The 6,120-nt window shown below is 45.5% G+C and overlaps 1 protein-coding gene across 1 annotated transcript in view; it reads right to left on the reverse strand.

The window, feature by feature from the left end:
• The window catches only part of pvalb6 (parvalbumin 6), a 31,904-nt gene extending 26,009 nt beyond the window's left edge, over positions 1 to 5,895 (reverse strand). The window contains exon 1 of the mRNA XM_084038152.1: positions 5,629 to 5,895. The gene's annotated coding sequence lies outside the window, so the exon portion shown is untranslated. The remainder of the gene's footprint in view (positions 1 to 5,628) is intronic.
• Positions 5,896 to 6,120: the final 225 nt, after the last annotated feature.

Raw genomic sequence — 6,120 nt, forward strand, 5'->3', positions numbered from 1 at the left:
CTTTGATAAAATAGGTCACATCATCATCCTATTTAATTTTTCTCTTCTAAAAATTAGCTCTAAATTAAGAAAAAGTCTCAATCCCTTTTAGCTCACGCTCTCTCCCACCTGACCATGGATTCGCTAATGATCTCATTTTAGAGGTCACAGGTTTCTAATTGGAAGCAGGCTGACTCCTGTTGCAATGGGCTGACCTGTGACAATCTAAAGTTAGGGCTGACCTCGCTAAAAATACTCACGCCGTCTCCACCGCCCATAGAAACACACCCAGCCCTTCAAATAGCTCAAACGACCTCTTGACCTGAGTTCTCTCCCATTTGACAAAAGGTGAGTTACTCTTCAGTGTGCATGCTTTTATAAGAGGGAGCACAAATTAGCGCAGAACAGCTTTCAACCAAAAGCATTAAGCGAACAGCCGGCAGCACAGCAAACGGCACCTTCACATGACCTCACAGAGTCCAGATGAGCGACTGGCAGGCAGAACAACCATCCCATTACTTATCCAAATGTTAGCATGTGATGTTTCAATAGATGCCGTTCATGCTCATAATTCCTCATTAGCAGGTGGCTCGGCACGCATGCAAACAGTGACTTGTTCCTCTTGCGAAGCAGCGAGACCATCAAGCGCCCTCCAGATGCCAGCCGCCTCGCTCAGCATCTGCCCTTGACCTTGGCGACGAAGCCTGATGGAGCCTGTCTGCCTGTCACAGCCTCCCGTCTGGGCCCGTTGTGATATCAGTGTCTAACGTGTGTTTGCTTGGACGTGATTGGTCGGTGGGAGAAATTCTGTGACCTGCTCTGCATCAGTGCACAGTTTGGCTGCGTGTGCACCTGCATGAGCCTGTTTGTATCAGTTTACATCTGCAGGGTGACCCGTGCTGCTACAGTACATCAGACCTTGTGTCTGTTACCAACTTTGCATGCAGCCTGATGAGCATAAAGTACACTTACTATGCTTGACAAGCTGTAAAAGATGACATTGAGTGTTTGTGATTGACCCCCAGTTTCTCTTCTTTTCTTAAATCGGTCACCTCAGCAAGAAAAGAAAAAAATCTACTTCTAGATTCTCTTTAGTCAAAATCAGTGTTTTAATCCACGTGGGCCCTGAACAGCAGGTTAATTGTGGTTTCCATGGCAAAATCAGCCCAAATGCAAATAGTGTGTGAGCGAGCTTTGTTCCGTGGCTGGGAACACTGTTTTAATTACCCAGACAACCTCTTCAGTGGTGGACAGAGAGTAGTGACCATATGCTCAGCAGTCACAACGTGTCGTATATCAGCTCACTGAGGACGGAGGGTGTGAAGAGAAAAGACAACCGGTACAACCGATACATAACATATTCTCACACCGATGCATCTGTTTTGCATGTGTCAGCGACGGCTTATCAATATAAACTGGTGACATGTTTAAAGTATTTTCAAACTGTATTTCACAGGAAGTTAAGTACAAAATTACTTAAGTTAAGTTTAGGAAAAGAGCATCGATGACATTAACTTCACTACTATTATACGCACAATGAACTGACCCGTTATTCTCTCGCCTATGATAACAAGCCCACACAAACATTCATCCCTCCATCTTTCCCAGTAGAAGGACATTTGCCTACCCAGTCCACCCACTGGCAATCTTCCATCCTACTCGCTCACATTCAGCGTTATGTCTCCACACAACGATGAACAGCAGGAGAGAAAATGGACAACCAGAGGGCAATTGGCAAAACGGGACAAAAGATAGACTCCCAGACAACACACACACACACACACACACACATATTGCTACAACTGCTGCTTGTATTCTCTTTTTATGGAGTGTGAATGCAGGTCTGGGGGTGCTTTGCTGAAATGTATCAACAGCTATTGTATAGATGGATGGATTTCCATTCATACTCATGGCACTCCCGTTACCCTCGGCTGTACTTTGTGTGGAGGGCTGATCAACAAATATCAGCTAACATGCTAATGTTCGATGGTGGATTCGATACACATTCTACCTGCTAAATCATTGTCATTGGGAGTACAGTCTCTACTTTTGTCTTACAACAGATAAGCCTCTGGGAGCAAGGGACTATATTTCTGGGGCACGGTGGAGCCAGCGGATATCCAAGCCAAGATTTAGCCTCGCCCCGGATTAGCCAATCTACAAATTTAGTTTAGATGCGTTCCGTCTCTTCACCGACAACCGAAGCCTCCATCGTGATTGGTCAGTCCTACTGTGAGGCTGTGAGGTGGTGGGGCGAACCAATCTGCATGGCTGCAGATTCTCAGTTTGGCTTTACATTAGTGCTGTTTGAATGAGTCTGAAACTCAACTATTTGAGGTTTTACGTTCAAAATCGCCCTTCATTACACCTCATTATATTCTAAATGATATCACACTTTTCAATCGATTTTTAATTTACGGTAACGTATCTGCATTCCCCATTAATGATAATCATTACGGACTTTTAAAGCAAACCATTGAAGCAAGCCCTCTCTGGGTCATTCGCCTCATTATAGACTAAATCATGAGCCATTATGTTATATAAGTGTGTGTAATGTCAGGGGAGAACACATTAGAGGAGTGGCTTAGAGTTGAAAAATGGCTGTCTGAGTTGAGTTGAAGTTGTTTGCACCTCATTGCACCAGGAATGAGAGTCAGGTTTTCCAGGTGGTGGATTGTGTTGTGACATTTTTCACAGGAAGATGTCCGTTCAGTTCAGCAGATGTGCTGATGACCATGTTGGTGGTTTGTCCCTTAACAGAAATCAACATGGACATACAAGAGTGGTTGGTGTGTGTGACTGGATCAGCGTACTGTGACGGAGAGACAATCACACACACACACACACACACACACACCCACACACACACACACACACACACATACACACACATGCACTTATCTCTACTAAAGACCACAAGAGTAAATTACGACCAGCATTTAAACGGCCATTAGAGGTATTGTAGTTAATCAGAGGACTTACAAGGACCAGCTAGACCCTATATTGTCATCACACACACACACACACACACACACGCACACACACACACACACGCACATGCTCAGTGAACCCCGGCTCTGACGGTTCTGGTGCTTGAATACCTTTCCCAGTCCACCTGTCCTAATCCCAGACTCTTGTCTGAAATTTCTCCTCCACTGGTCTTCCACGCTTCCCTAAACATACCACAATCAGTACTGCACAGCAACACACACACCTTTATTTATTTATTTGTCTTCACACATCCATCTCTCTCTCTCTCTCTCTCTCTCACACACACACACACACGCAGGTCTCCTCCCCCAGGAGCATTATATCACACCTGGGTATTTCACACTTCACAGAGCTCCAGGCCAGTTAAATCACTGATTTCCCATGAAATCGGGAGGATATGCTATCATGCATCACGGCTGACTTTTAGATCTAATGGAGAAGTGGTGATAAAGTTTAAGGGGACGTATGATGCTTGGGTGTGAGAGGGGAGAGAGCTAGGGCAGTGTAGCCAGTATATAGCTCAGGGTTGATGTGGGGTTTTTTTTTAACAATAATGGCTACTTAGTTTTTCAGCTCACCCCTCTAGGCTGATGAAAATCTTTGCTTCTCTTCACTCCTGCAAAAGCTGCAAAATGATCTCTTGAGTGGTTCAAATCTGACTGTCTCTATTTTCTTCATCTACAAAAAATACTTGCGGTGTACCTCGGAGGTCTTTTCATGAACATATTCTCCTTTGCTATTTGGTCAGTTTATTGTTTGCTGTACAGTATTATGCAGGTGATACACACTCTTCCTGTTAACCCTACTGATTTGTGTAGTTTGGCTGGCTTCAGGACTCATTTAAATTGGATGACGTGGAACTTTTATCCATCTAACCGACAACGAGGTTGATTTAACATTTTCCTTTCTGCCGTTGAAGCGGAGAATGTTATTAATCTCATCTCAATTATTGAAACTTGCATTCAGGAAAAAGGCTCTAAATCATCTTCGGTGGGTCCTAAATGCAGCTGCTCAGATTTTAACTGGAACCGGCTCCCCATTGCTTCCAGGACATCATTTAAAATTCTATTCACTTATAATGCAGTAAAGGGATTGGCTTCACACCTCATCTCTGAGCTCTGTAGCTCATTTGGGATTTGAAACCACAGCATGCACAACCATGAACCACTGCCTTTGTATCTATCTATGTATGTTTTAAACATTTATCTGGTTTTACATTGTAGCTATGCTATTCGTCCATCATTTGTCCCATACTGTTAGATGGATTGACATTCATGGGCTCCAGATTCCTTCTGATCTCCTGGCTTTTGCTCTTGCAATGAGGTCACAAGGGAGTAGACATTTGTGGCTCAGAGAAAAATATCTTGACAGTGATTCGATGGATGGCCATGAACTTTTATAGATATTCAAGGTGCCTAGAGGATATATTGTAATGATTTTTTATCTTGCACCAGCAGCAGGTCAAAGTTTCAACACCTACTTCCTAAACTCGTTAAATAGCTGCCTTATTTTTACTCTCTGTCTTTCTCACTCTACAAGGCGACCCGAGAGGATGTCTGAAGTTAGCCATCCCTCTTCCTGCCTTCCTCATCTCCCTTCCTTATAACCTCCCTGCCCTTCAAGCCTAACACACCCACAGCCTTCCCATCCCTCCCCAGACAAATATACAAATATCCCCTGCTAAATGGCCTATTGGCGGGCAGGACGGCTTTGGCGTTCGGACAGCTGTGACAAAGGTTGCCGGTGGCACAATGATTGTGGCGGTGGAGGGGTGGAGGGGGGGGGATTGACAATCTGGAGCTGCGCTGAGAATGACGCAATGAGGGAGAAAGACAAAGTTTGAGTCTGGTGCAAAATCACCGCTCGCACCCGAGTCTGTCCACACATCTGTCTGAGGCTGTTATGTTAATTCACGAGCTCATATCCTGCAATCTTCATTCAAGCATCTGCTCTGAAGCCTCGGCATCGCCCGCACAGGAATGTAATGGGTTTTCACCCCCCTCCCCCCTTCTTTCACACACACACACACACACACACACACACGATGAAGCACACACAGTGCTCGGGGAACCAATCACCATCCCCTGCTCTCAGGTCCTGTTTGTGAATGGGATTTTTACGGGAGAGGAGGAGGCAGGCATGCGGCTGCTACACCCGAGGAAACATCAGCATCCCATTCTCATTTCTGAATTGTGCCTCTCGCTCATTGTCGGCTGCTTTCTAATTCATTTTCAACGTTTTGTGTTGTTGGGGTTTTTCATGCCCTCATTTCCATTTTCGCTGTTCCTTCTTGAACTCTCTCTGACTCTTATTTTGTTATCTTTTTTTTTTTTTTTTTTTGATGCAGCAGCCGCTTCTGACTGCTGCATTAAAATAGCCTCTCTTTTTCCATGCTTTTATTTCACTTCTCCCCTGACACACACCATCGCCGTCACCATTACCATCATCTAGCGCTGTTTGCCCTTTTTTTTACATCTTTTCCACTCTCCTATCATGTCACTCTGCCATATATTGCAGAACAGCTTTTTATTCTTTATTTTGCCCCCCAGTCGTTCCACCTGCCTCCTAAAGCAGCAGCTGATGCATGTAAAGTTAATGATCAGCAACACACACACACACACACACACACACACACACACACACACTGTAGACACTTACCTCCAGTGGCTGGGTCTTCGTCCCGAGTGTTTCTGAATCCTCAGTAGTTGAAGGAAGAGCGGCGAGCCTGCGAGCTTCGGGGCGGCCGGAGAGAAGTGGAGGACAGAAAGTGAGAAAGAGACAGAAAGAGAGATAAAACACAAGAGACGGCAGAGAGAGTGAGAGGTACAAAGAGAAAGAGAGAGAGGAAGAGAGGAAGTGGAGGAGAGCAGACGGGCTGAGCGATCCGAGAGGAAGAGGAGGAGGGTGCTCCGGCTGGCTGGAGGTGAGATGAAGGGGAGAAAGAGAGAGGGAGATAAAGGGAGAGGGAGGGAGGGAGAGAGGGTGCACTGGATTGGGATAGGAGGGAATTGTGTGATGTTTGAGAGGAGGAGGAGGGATTGCAGGGAATGGAGGGAGAGGAAAGTTGGAGAGAGGAGGGAGGGAAAAGGGTAAGGATGTGGAGAGAAGAAAGAGAGGGAACGTAGATAGAGGAGAGAGTGATGGGAGGGA

The sequence above is a fragment of the Eutrigla gurnardus genome (genome assembly GCF_963514095.1).
Source record: "Eutrigla gurnardus genome assembly, chromosome: 20".
Taxonomy (NCBI): Eukaryota; Metazoa; Chordata; class Actinopteri; order Perciformes; family Triglidae; genus Eutrigla; species Eutrigla gurnardus.